The sequence below is a fragment of the Mustelus asterias genome, chromosome 8 (genome assembly GCF_964213995.1).
Source record: "Mustelus asterias chromosome 8, sMusAst1.hap1.1, whole genome shotgun sequence".
Taxonomy (NCBI): Eukaryota; Metazoa; Chordata; class Chondrichthyes; order Carcharhiniformes; family Triakidae; genus Mustelus; species Mustelus asterias.
In genome coordinates this window covers 55,329,735-55,343,600 of record NC_135808.1, presented here as the reverse complement: position 1 = coordinate 55,343,600, position 13,866 = coordinate 55,329,735, and the positions used below count along the sequence as shown (strand labels likewise).

Sequence of the window (13,866 nt, the reverse complement as noted above, 5' to 3'; positions counted from 1 at the left end):
CTTGATTGGCACAACATCCTCTCTCTCCACCACCTACTCTCGGTCACAACAGTGTGTACTATCTACAAGATGCACTGCAGAAATTCACCAGAGATTCTTAGACAGCACCTTTCAAACCCACGATCACTTCCATCTAGAAGGACAAGGGCAGTAGATACATCAGAACACCACGTCTGCAGGTTCCCCTCCAAACCACTCACCATCCTGACTTGGAAATATATTGCCATTACTTCACAGTCGCTCGGTCAAGATCCTGGAATTTCCTTCCTAACGACATTGTGGGCCAATCTACAGCATGTGGGCTGCAGTGTTTCAAGAAGGCACCTCACCACCATCTTAAGTGCAACTAGGGATCAGTAATGTTGGCCAGCCAGCGACATCCATGTCTTACAAATGAATTTTAAAAAATGAATTGGAGGGATTCAAATAGGGAGTTGGTGTCGCTGGACATATTTGTTGCAACTCAGCATGCCTCAAAAACAACATCTCCTCTATCCGTGCAATCAGCTCTAGTTTACCCAAGAAATCTATTCTTGGTCCTTTTTCATGAACTAACGATATGAAATAGGTCGCTCATGTACATTATGAAAAGTTATCTGTCTGCATGCTCCATTTATCTAAAAATTGTTGCTGTACTGTGAGATTAAAACCTGGATTAATCAAATTAGTCCAGCTCACTAATGTCATTCATTTTGGCTATATCTGTTCATATGTATCAAAAGCCTTGATTTGAAAAATCTTTGATTTTTAATCCTTGATTTTAAGCTAGATTTGGAATACTTATGTCCTTATCACAAAATTAACGACTATAAATCTTTCTGATCCTTTTTCACTGCATATACCCTAGAAAATTGACTTTAAGCTGCTCATCTTTCATTTTTGTTCCAGCATCCTTCTCCCATGAAGAACGCCTTTGACTCTTCTGACATTAGGTTGCGCCTTGTTCCCTGCTCCCACCATTTGCCATTGGTGACCATTTGTTCATAGTTGTCTTTTGAAATTTGCATGATATATTTGGGAACCTGTTTCAGAAACCTCATATAATCCTTTCTTGTCAAATGCTACTTTTTATTTGCCCTTCTGCTCATTTTTCTCCCACCCACTTAATGCAAAACAATTTGAAATGTACTGTAGAAAGGCCAACAAACAACAGTTCGCATAACTGAGAGAAGAATGATAGAGAGACTTACATTTATGTAACACTTTTCACAAACCTCAATAAAGTAGTTTTCAAGTGTAGTTGCTGTTGTAATGTAGGAAGCGCAGAAGCAATTAGTGGACTATGTGAGGGAATCTATAGTGTTGGATTTTTGTGTGTTTTATAGGACGTGCGGCAGAGAAATGAGCCGTGCATGCTCAGTTTCATGTTTCCTTTGACGGCCGTTCAGAGATGGCACTGAGACCTGACCACGAGACCTAGGGAGATGCTGCGAAAAGTGGCTCAAGTGACCAGGATTTTGGGTGCAAAGAACAAACTGTCTTCACCTCGTGCCTCAATTCACTGAAGATGGAATTGAGAGATATTTTCTTACTGGAAATTGTTGGAAGCTCGAAGTTAAATCAATGGTAGTAATAGGGGTGCTTAAGAGGTCTTTGGGAAAGACTGTGCCAGTCAAGAAAACGGGTGATAAAACTGTAGCAATAGTATGGTTGCAAAGTATTCCCTCAGAACCTACTAGAATGGTGCTTATGACTCAAATAGCCAAGGCGGCACGGTGGCACAGTGGTTAGCACTGCTGCCTCACAGCACCAGGGTTCGATTCCTGGCTTGGATCACTGTCTGTGTGGAGTTTGCACGTTCTCCCTGTGTCTGTGTGGGTTTCCTCTGGGTGCTCCGGTTTTCTTCTACAGTCCAAAGATGTGCAAGTTAGGTGTATTGGCCATGCTAAATTCTTCCTCAGTGTACCCAGACAGATGCTGGAGTGTGGTGACTAGGGGATTTTCACAGTAACTTCATTGCAGTGTGAATGTAAGCCTACTTGTGACTAATAAATAATCTTCGAATTTAGGTTGTACAAGGAGGAAGTTGGAGGATGCAAAGAGGAGGCATCCTGGATTTTGTGTAATTGGATGGAACGTCACACAATGGATTATGAGCTCTGCTTCCAGTTCAAACGGCACAGTTGGGCGGCATGGTAGCACAGTGGTTAGCATTGCTGCCCCTCAGCGCCAGGGACCTGGGTTCAATTCACAGCTTTGGCTCACTGTGTGGAATTTGCACGTTCTCCCCGTGTCTGTGTGGGTTTCCTCCTGGTGCTCTAGTTTCCTCCCACAGTCTGAAAGACGCGCTGGTTAGGTGCATTGACCCGAACAGGCGCTGGAATGTCGTGACTAGGGGAATTTCACAGTAACTTCATTTCAGTGTTAATGTAAGCCTTACTTGTGACTAATAAAAAAACTCTTTAAAAAAAAAACTTCCCCACCCCAGTATGGAACCGCCAATCCCATTCTCATCCTCATCACAATGTTCCCTTGCTTGGCCTTCAGCAATAAAAGCCAACAACAAGAGCCTCAATCAAAGAACGTGCTCAGTTATTAAAAACAGCCCTTGTGCATTCCTTAACGGTCTTGCTGGTGCCTTGCATGTCCTAGTGCCCCTCAGCAGTGCTACTCACATGGCTGATAAAAGGCTGTTGGTTTTCACAGAGGGGACTAGATGACCTTGCAGATTGCCCTCAAGGAATTCTAAGCCTTGGAATGGGTGTGGTAGTCTGGGTTGGCTGGCTGAGGGGCAAAATTATGGACAATGGCAAAGAGGCAATGGTAGCAACATGAAAGCTGTCCTGTGACAGAATAACAGATTTGTGCTCCACATCACAATTACCACTCCCTCAGAGAGATGACTCAACAGTCCAGTAGTCTGAAGCACAAATTGCTGAACTATTATGAGAGCCTATATGACCCATTGGACGCTGACATTTTCACCATGGTGCCAGCAATCTGAACTTGCATAGCAGCAACTGAGAGCTCCATCTGAGATTCCACTGCAACGCTGAGGAATCTCAATGATCCCTCCTTTGCTACAGTGGAAACTGAGACAACAGTCACCAGATACTTCATTATAGGTACGTCCACCAGTGCTGCCATGAAGTTCACCATTATTTTCATGCTAAAAGAATGATCTCCAGCCTCTGCACGATACCCAGTGTCACCTTGGAGCCAACTTTCTCCATGCTCCTGGTCAGCAATGGAAGGTTTTTCAAACCGACCTACCAGTACTCCAAACATCTCAGTCTGCATTGTCATCAGTGTCCTCCTGTATTACGTTCTATCCAAGTCCTCATCTCCGTCCCCTGCAGCAGAACTCATCTGCAACCTAGCTCTTTGGAAAGTTGGTACTGAAGCAACACTTTTCCTGCTTGCCTGGCTGCAGCCCACATGTCCCTGGTGATGTACCATGTGCTAATCCTGACTCTATACTATCTCTGAGCTCTTTGCATTGAACTGGTGACTGCTAGTGCATGATCAAATGATGGTGCTTCATCATGATTTCTGTGAGGTAACTCTTCCTCTTTCCTATGCTGGGGCTGTGCAGGCAGCAGTTTTTCTGTATCTGAAAGCATGCAAGCATAGCTGGGGAAGAATAGGGTGAGCAGAAAAGTAGGAGTCTGATAATGATACCATCTTCAGATTCCATTTGATGTGATGTCTGTGAATGAAGGAGGAGTTGAAAAGGGTCATAAAGCCACCCCTTACCATCATTGTCAATAGCCCTGATGATCAGATGACAGGGCTGCATCACCTTCACAGCATCTTGCATTGCACCTTCTTCAATAAGCTCAATGGATGGTTTCACGCCGCCCCCCCGCCCAATCTTCTGCCTTGTGGAAAACATCGCAAGGAAGAAGATATGGTACTAATGACTTACTGATTAATGACTTAATGATTTACTAGTTGTAAAGTATTTGATAAACATGTCCGCCATAGTTGTATAGCTGGAAGTGTGTGGGATCTGAAGGATGTGGGTGTGATGCTGTCAGCATTGGTGCAGGTGTATGGATAAGGTGCAGTGTGTGAATGTGAGGTATGAATCTTTAGTGCCGGGGTGCTGCTGTCCAAATGAGAGGGTTGGGGTAGTATTCACAGGATTGAATGAAAAATTGATCTGGCAGGCATGTGATATACTGTGAAAATGACCTTTAATCAATTATGTGAAATCATTGGATTTTTTCAGCTTTGCTGTCATACTCCTGGTACCAGACTATGGCGATTCATTTCTTAAAGCTGTGCCTTGAGGATTTTCTTCTAACTTAGTGTTATGTTGCCACCCTCATAAACGTTACTGTATTGGCTTGAGCCTGCAGGATGGAGTCGCTGAACCAGGGAGCCTTCTTCCTTGCCATTTGAACCAACCTTAAAATATTCAGAAATTATTTTGTATGGCATGATTTCAGGTGTGCAGTTTCTCTTTGAAATGTAGTGACCCTTTAAGAAGAGCAGGCTGCCTGGAGCAAGTGATAAGCTAACAATGCTGCCAGGCATTCCATCTGTGCGTACAGTGTAGTGACAGCTTTGAGCTCAGAGGAATAGCAAGGGTGTACGTGGTGAGGCGACCACTTGGCCTAGTGGCACAATAGGGGGAATTAGATCAATACATTAAAATTACATTGTATCAACCGCAACTTGAAAGGGCATGAGCAGCAACTGAAAAACATGGCACACACATTTCTGGTTCCGTGTGTTGGTCTTGGGAATGCAGTGCGCATTTATCTAGTCTCTATAGGTTAAATTGTGATGAATTATACAAATTGGTTTGTATTTCCTGAATTTAGAAGGTTAAGGAGTGATTTGATTAAAGCTTTCATGATGTGAAGAAGAATTGATAGCTTTTTATGTACTCTATTTCTAGGGCAATCCAGGAGTAGGGACATAGCCCACAAAAATAGCCAGAAGTGGTTAGGAAACGCTTCTACACAAAGGGTGGTAGAAGTTTGGAACTCTATAGCAAACTGATGCTAGAAAGGGAAGATTGGATTGAGAGAGAGAGAGAGAGCAGACATATAAAAAGTTCAAAAAAAGGTTAACATTAAAATTTTGAATTTTCAAAATCTAACAGCAATTCAGTACTTTCAGGAATGAAACTCAAAAGTTTAAATTGTTTCTTTTCCAGGCTAGAGAAATTGATTGGTATTAACTTTTATCACCGTGTTAAAATAATACTTAGATTGGTAATTTATCAGACCCAACTTGGGTTTAACGGTAATTAATGTTCAAATTCAGCAATTTTTAAGAAATAATGGCGAGGGTGAGGATGAGATGCCTCTTGTGAGGCATGCAGCGAACCGCTGTAAATGGAGCAAAGAATGCTGGGAAATTGCAACTCATGCAACATCTTGCATGTTCCCTGATTTTGCTAGCCAATCCGTTTGATCATCAACAAGAGGCTATTATTTTTTCACAAGATTTGATCAAATATTAGCGATTCCAACGTAGTTGCTGCTGGTAAATTGCCTTGTGCTATTGGAGTTCCTCTTTATTCTGAGCAACATATATGTAAAATTATTGGAATTTGGCTGTTATAGACCTGTATGAAGAAAAATGGGTTAATTTTGTTTTAAAGAAGCAAATGTGAAGTAATTTTCTTGAAAGTTTTGCTGTGTCAGCTTCTAATTTCTGACTGAGCAGTTGACCAGTGACCTGTTTCCTGACTTTGGCAAAGCTCAAACTCAAATCTAATTATCAGCTTGGCTCGGTTAATTGTAGTCTTGACTTCTGAGTCAGAATATTTTGCGTTTAAATTTTGCTCCAAAACTTAACTGCATTGACTTAACTGAATGAGGCTGACACGTCATTGTGGTACTGGGCAAGTCCTGTATTATCAAGAGGTTTCATATGTTGGAATGATGTGTTCAGCTGGGGGCTGTTTTCCTACGCCAGTGCTACTTATTACAATAATCACAAAGCACCATACTCATGTCCAGGGAAAAGGTTTGTGAACTGTCAAGCTTCCTACTTCATTGCTCTCTTTAGATGATCCTGACCAGTGTCTGACATATGGAAAAACTCCATTACCATGGTTATGAATCTCCCAACCATTTGCTGAGAAATTCATGCAGGTAGAATTTCTGTTTGCTCAGTGTAGAGTGCTCATACAAAGCATTTGCCTTACTATCATAGGGTTTATGTTTTGACTCTCTTTATCCTTCAGGTTAAAATGAGGTAAGATCAACCAAATTTTACAACAATTGGTTTCATTAACATTAAAATACAATACAACTCAAAACACTAAATATCCAAATGTCCTGTTTCAGGAGACTGAAGGATCAGGGTTGTGTAATAAGAAACTCAGAAGAGAAACAGCAACAAATTAAATAGCACTTTTAACACAAAATATCCCAAGCTGCTTTACAGGCACATTATTGAACAACATTTGACAAACAGTCATATAGAGATGTTAGGCTAGAATATCAAAAGAATGGTCAACGAGGTATATTTTAAGGACCACCTTAAAGGTGGAAGGAGAGGCAGAGATACCAGATGCCTCGGCATCGAAAAACACCTTCAGTGGTGGAATTATTACAATTGGGAATGCTCAATAGGCCAAAATGTATGGAGTGCTGGAAACCAGGGGCTGAAGGAAGTTACAGAGCTAAAGAGGAGAAAGGCCATGGAGCGATTTGAAAACAAGGATGAGAATTTTAAGATTGGGGCATTGCTTGACTGGAAATCGATGCAAATCAGAAATTGCTGGAGTTGCATGAGTGGGGCTTAGTGTGAATTAAAATCCAGTAGCAAAGTTTTAAATGAACTCAAGTTAGCAGAAGGTAGAATGTGGGTGACCAACCAGGAGTGCATTGGAGTAATCAAATGTAGCATAACAAAAGCATGGGTGAGCGTTTCAGCAGCAGATGAGCTGAGGCAGATCAAAGTCACATGAAGATACAGAAGTGGAAATAGGTGATCTTTATGATCATGAGAATGTGTGGTAGTAAATTTATTTCAGGGTCCAGTATAACACCAAGGTTGCAAATAGCCTCAATCAGTTGCCAGAGAGAGGGTGATATTAGTGGTGCGAATGGAATTTGTGATGGGGGCCAAATATGATGGCTTCTCTTTTTCCATATGTAATTGGAAGAAATATCTCTGAACCTGACCCTGGATGTGTGACAATTTAGAGACAAGATCAAGAGGGAGGAGAAGAGGTAGAGTTGGGCATTGGCAGCATGCATCTTGAAACTTATGCTATGGTTTCAGATGATATCTCCAAGGGGCGACACGCAAATGAGAATAGGACCAAGAATAGATCCTGGGGGCCACTAGAGGTAATGGCATGGAGTGAGAAAATATGCTATTTTTGTTGATTCTTTGGTTACAACAGGATAGTTGGAAAATAAACCAGGCAAATTCAATCTCACCCAGCAGAGAGCCATTGAAGTAGAATATAGTTGTCAGCTGTGTCAAATGATGTAAACAGGAGAAGGAGGGCTGGTTTTTTTGTATGGTCAAGTAAGGTTCCAGCTGTGATTTTGCTAAGAGCCTTGTTGGTACCATCATGGGGGCAGAAGGGATTCAGACCAGGAGTTTTCTGAAAGAAGGGCAGGATCTAGGAGGCAACAGGACATTGGAAAGGAAATTGTGGTTTAAGGTGGGGTCATGGATGTGACGTTAGAGAATCTTTAAGGAGTTGAGCCTGGAGACATTGAAACTATTACAGGGCTTCAGCAAGAGTGGCGAGCAAAGGATGAAGGTAAACAATGTCACTATTGTAAAAATTGAGAATCTTTTTAATGGGTAGGATGATGACTTCAATGTTTAGCTTGTGGTCATGCAGGATTTCTGAGAACACCAATTCAACCAAATGAGAAACTGGGAATGGGCAATGCTATCCAAGGTTAGGGTAGTGAGAGTGGATGGGTGGAAAATAGGGCAGATTCGGTTTTGCTAGTGTTAAACTGGTTTTGATTTGTTGATGAATTCATTTTGGTCAGGTAATTATATAACAGAGCATTAATTGTGGAATTGGGATGTTGGTGTCGATGTAAAGATGAATGTTATTAGCATACACATGCAAACCACTTTTGATTCATGTTGCTGGGATTGTTTGTACTTGAGGCTTAGGAGTGTGACCTTAGGATGTACCAGAAGTAACCATCTGGCTGATACAGCAGAAGCATGAACTATTGTTCATGGACTCTAATAGTCTGCTTGATTGTGTTTTGTGTGGCAGTATGCAGATAATACATCAGACTACCACAGAATGAAATCATCAGGACTGCTGCCTCAATACAGGACAGAGATTGCAAATTCCACTGTATATGATTGAACGCTAAGTAGCTATTTAAGGAGTGGAATCTCTTCCAGTTGCGCTACAGATCAGGGTTGAAATGTGCTGCCTGCCAATTGGCGTGATTACAGTCAATTACATCCTGCTCTGGGTGCACCTGAAATCCTTGCAAAGCCATATGCTTTCTCCACCTGCTCCTTTCTGGCAAGAGAGAATGAATTTATTCAGCTGTCTGCATTAAGAGCCTCAATGGGCTTCCTTAATGCATGATGGACAGCGAACTTGCAGATGCTACATGTTGTCACCAGCTATAGCCTTGAAGGACCCAGACCCATAAAAATTTATAGCCATGGTCACCATCATAGCTACTTGCAATGTTGTGTCTGCTCTCCTTTGAGACTGCAATAAGCATCAGATTTCATTGAGGAACTTGTTAATGAAGCGAAGATCTCTGATACACTTTTTTTGCTGAGGCTCGGTGAACAGAATTATCCCTGAACACTCGGTAGATGTAGTGTTTTCCCTTCCTCCTCCCTCTTCCAGCAGCTAGTCCTTTTTTTCCCTCTGCTCATTCTCCCTGTTTTGCTGTACTCCATGGGGAATGCAAATTATATCTGGGAGCAAAAGGTTTATGGAGAATCTTTTAGTCTAACACATGCCACATCACTGAGACTTCAGCAATTTTAAAGGACTCTCAAAATCATCAGACAACTTTGAAATTGCAACAACAGCCAAGTGAAACCAGTCAGTGACTAACCAGAAAGTAGTTGATTCCTTTAGGTGGGGGCAGGGATAGGTTCCTTCCTGTTCTGGAATGTTAAGAGAAAATGTTAGCAGACGCTTTGACCTGCGCACGGACAGTGCTTGTTTCAAATCAACATCATGTGGACACACCCTGTGTGCTTGTGGACTCTTTTTGGAGGCAAAATGACATTAATTGTATCAATAAACCAGGCATTAAGAGTCTGTTTGTTGGCAATTGTCTTTATTATAAAGAAAGAGACTTACATTTATGCCATGCCTTTCATGACAATAGGATAACCCAAAGTGTTTTAGTCAGTGAAATACTTTTGAAGTACAGTCGCAGTTATGTAAGAAATGTGGCACCTGGATTGCGGATAGCAAACTCTCATAAACAGCAATGTGATTAAGCCCAGATAATCTATTTTTTGTACTGTTGATTGGCCAGGAAACAGAAAAAACGCTATAGGATCTTTTAGGTCATCTGAGAGGGTGGAAGGGACCTCAGTTTAATGTCTCATTTGAAGGATGGCATCTCCAACATTTTGTAAATATTCTATGGTGTTTGAACAAATCAAATTAATGTTTTTGAAAAAGATTGTTTTTTCTGGGAGACTGACATTTCTCATGTTGAAAATGGATTTGAAAGAAAACTAAAAATTCAGAAAAACATGGGGAGAACTTTAGAACTTGAATTATATTTTGTCTTTATACTTTAATTAAAGATTTTATTTCAAGCCCTCAGCCTCATAAGTTTGGGCTTCAACTATATATTTGTCAGTCATTGTCCAGAGTTTTCAAACATGTCTGCACATTGATTGTACCCAATATGCAGAATTTCCCAGCATGCTATCTGCACATCAATAGGAGTTAAAGGAGGTGACCCCCCCCCCCCCCCCGTGAGAATTTGAGTTTCTTCATTTTTCCAAAAGACTTCAGAGAGCTCAGTAAAATGACGATTTCAGTCAAGTCAAGCTGTCATATTTCAAGGATTTTTGAACATTTTACCACAAAGGATTTTGCAAAAATGTTGGGAGAAAACGCCTGAACACACTTACCTTTCCCCTGTAAACAAGCAATTCATTGATTTGATTTTGTAAATAATGTAATTTTCATTTGTGTTGAGGAGTCACTAGTCCGAGGAACTTGGCAAAATGATGTCTGACGGATGTTTCCTTCAGGGTGTGAACTGAGAAAAAAATCAATGTTGCAAGGACATTCCAGTTCAGGACTGCAAGGACAGGCTTTGGCTCAGACTTACCTTGAATGGTAGTTATGTTATTTTTATCACCCAAGGTATACCATTGAGAAGCATAGCTTACATTATTCAGTATTTTATATTTTGCCAAAACAGGTTTTACAGGGTCATAAACCTTGTTTCCTACATGTAAGTGCTGTGAAGTGAAGATGCTTAATAATTGTATTGTGGCTTTGTGAAAGTGGACAAAAACAGAGACAGGTTCAAGCACAGTTGCGAATGAGTATTTGGTGAAAATTGCAGGAGTTTCTTTTGTGTGAGACTCCTGTATTAAAAAAAGACCAAATAATCTGATTTTGATTGGCTAGAACACCACAAATAAAGCCCATGATCCAAGTTGATGCCATGCGATTTTTTTTCCCGTGTCCAACTGAGAGAATAGAGAGGGGGCTACGGTTTAACGTTGGATCCAAAAGATGGCACCCTGTTGTGGAGCTGCCCCTCAGTACGGCACTGTGGCATCAGCCTAGATTTTTATGTCCAAGTCTCTGGAGTGAAACTTGAACACGTGATCTCTGACTCGGAGGCCAGAGTACTACCAACTGAGCCACCACTAATAGGGACCAGATCAGAAACTCCAAGATATATTATGAAGTCAGCCTAGACCCTAACTTTTTTGATTTTGGCAATATGGCAAGCAATAAGGTGTTTTGCTCCAGGTATGATTCAATTCACCCACTCGGAAGTTTTTATTAAAACTAACTTTATTTAAGAACACAGAATATAACAAAAAAAGAATTAGCATAACCTTTATTAATTGGCAATACTTAAACATGACAAGGTATAATTCTTAATAGCTAGCTGTCTCTATAGTTCCAATGTAACTAATATCCCAATGGACATAAATCCTACTTCAAAACCAGTTATCACCAAAAACAGATACGCTCATGCTATGGATGCTATGTTTCCAGCCTTTTAACCCCTCTCGACAGATACAGCGACACATCTGTCTTCTGACTCCCATACAGCAATTTCCAGAGAAGGATATATCCTCAAACAGCAGAACTTCAGAGAAATAAACCTAGTGCCTGGCAGATCCCAGTCTCCAGACTTCAGAGAGAGAAAGGGCTACTTCTCTCTGCAGCTTCCAAGCAACAACTGACTTGATTTTTCTGTGTAAGGCTAGTCCCACCCAGTCACATGACTTTACTTGTCAATCAACCTAATCAAGCCCCAGGCTGAAAAACCCCAAGCGAAACCAGTAAAATAACCCTGAATTAGTTAAAATAATCATTTTAGTAATTAAGATCAATTGTGCTATTGCAGTAACAACAGGGCTGCCGGATGCAGACAAAATGGCACTGATAATAGAACAAACTGCTGAAACAGATCCTGCGCAAGAAACATAACCCAAATACATTCTTTGAAGGCACAGTATTGTCACAATTCAATTAGAAATTAGTGAAAACATCCGACTTTTCAACTTTTATAATTGTCTCACTGTCTTTAATTACCAAAAAAAAGTATTGCTTATGTACCAGGCATGATTCAAGAAGATGCTCGGGAATGACCAGCATTCCTGAGGGAACATCAAAGGACTCTAAACTTGTCACTATTATTTAACAAATGCTTTGTTCTACCATGAATGGCTCAGAAGGCAAAATGTGATCAACATTTATGATTGTAATTTCTTTTGAAATTAGAGCAAAGATGATAAAACTGGGTCTGAAGGTAACTAGAAATTGAAGTATTTATTGATATTTGGAGCTTGTCTGATTTGAATGAAAAGAATGTTGTGTATATTATTTGAGTTTCTTGGTATTCCTTTAAAGATTGCACTCAATTTTTGTGAATGAAAATTAGTTGCAGAGCATTGCCAGCAGTCCTTAATTTTGCTAGTATTCAGTAATTAGGTTGTTTTAATTTGCATCAAGTAGTATCAGCTGCAGTGAGTTAGCTGGGTTTTCTCCTTTAAGTTACGATACCTAATGACCAAACTTCTGTGGGTTACTTGCATTTTTGAAGCAGATCTTGGTTATTTTTCAAATATTTCCAAGTCTTTGTCTTTGTCTTGCATGCATTCTGCTGGAGATTAGGATTGTGTTTATTGTATGAATCATTTTGATACGTAGCTGATTATAATTGAGATCGACACATTTATTTTGTAAAGGTAATGGAAAGGAAATCTTTTTAGACTAAACATGGCTACGAGTTGAGGTGTGAAGATTTGTTGAGCTTGTTTTCACACTAGGAAAATTAACCTTTTAATGACGTTGTGCTTGCTTGTTTTTCTCTCCGTCCTCTGCTCCCCCTGAGCAGATCCATGTTTGGACCGGCTGGCTACAGTTATTACAGATGGAGAGAAACTTTGTCTACTGGCAGAAGGGTCGGTAACCAAAAGACAGAATTAAGGTATTTAGAAAAATAACCAGGTAGGAGTTAAAAGGCCACATTTGTTTATGTAGTTATGATCTCAAATGCACGACCTAAAAAGGTCATAAAAGCAGATTACGTCGTCATATTCAAAGGAGAATTGGATATATACCTGAAAAGGAGAAATGTGTAGAACTATGGGCAAAGAGCAGGAAGTGGGAAGAATAATTAGGTAGCGTTTTCAAAAAAGCAGGGCAAATGCATAATTTTGTGACATCAAGGCTAAGTACGAAGTAGTGTGCACGTTGGAGGATGCCTTTAGGATGAGACATTAAATCAAGACACTGTCTATCATTTCAAATGGGCATACAAAATTTCATGACACCATTTTGAAGAAGTACGGGGGAGTTATTCCCGGGTCCAATATTTGGCTTTCAATCAACATCACAAAAACATTATCAAGTCATTATTGCATTGATTTTTGTGAGAGCTTGCTCTGCACCAATTGGCTGCTCCATTTCCTACATGACAACAGTGATTGCACTTCAGAAGCGCTTCAGGCACACAGGTGTCCTGAGAGTGTGAAAAGCACTGGATAAATGCAAATCTTTCTTTATTATGACATGTCAATGGGATTCCCGCTTTTCCTGCCTTTAAATCCCCCTTCCAAAATTTTCTAACCTAAAAAAATCAAACCTAACATAATATCTGCATTGGAATGGGCATTTCATCTCCTAAATGATTTTTTTTCCCCCAAAGTAGCTACTGAGTTGTCTTTTTCAAAAGTCACCAGAAACCTGTGTTTAGTTAGTGATTGTGGTGATTGTTTTTTTAAGGGCAACACAGCAGAAGAGCATCACCTGGCTTGAGGGACCAATTGAGGCTCAGTGGGTAATCACCCCAGGGGGTGGAGTACTCTCTCAGGTAGAAGACAATCTGAAGACATGTCAAAGAAATGCAGGGACGGGGGCAGCCTGTGGGCAGCGAAGGGCTGCCAGCCTCTACAATTTTTCCTAATTAATAAATATCATTCGTGTTTCTGAGAAGTCTGTGAACGTGTATCATTAGAGTGATGGAGCAAAGTGCTGTTCTGGTCTACAGCCTCTGATGACTTTCTTTCTAATGACCAAATACCCTTTCACTCCAGGCATGTTATTACATTACTTAAATGTAGCAATGTAACTTGAAAAATGAATTACCTTTCTCAATCATTGGTGTGTTGTGACATTTCAGAAATGCTCATTTAAAATAATTGATATGCTTTGCAATGAAGTGTTGGACACAAGTGTCAGCGATCAGTCGTGTTTCATCAGATGTAGAAAGCCCAATT

The 13,866-nt window shown here is 40.5% G+C and overlaps 1 protein-coding gene across 11 annotated transcripts in view; it reads left to right on the top strand.

The window, feature by feature from the left end:
• Positions 1-13,866, top strand: part of fam20b (FAM20B glycosaminoglycan xylosylkinase) — a 199,945-nt gene that overhangs the window by 60,490 nt on the left and 125,589 nt on the right. For 2 of the 11 annotated variants that reach the window (XM_078217997.1, XM_078217999.1), the window contains exon 3: positions 1,326-1,566. The exons of 8 other annotated variants lie outside the window; for them this stretch is intronic. The gene's annotated coding sequence lies outside the window, so the exon portion shown is untranslated. Of the gene's footprint in view, positions 1-1,325; positions 1,567-13,866 lie in introns of those variants that run through there. One more of the 11 variants, XM_078218001.1, reaches the window with a different exon arrangement.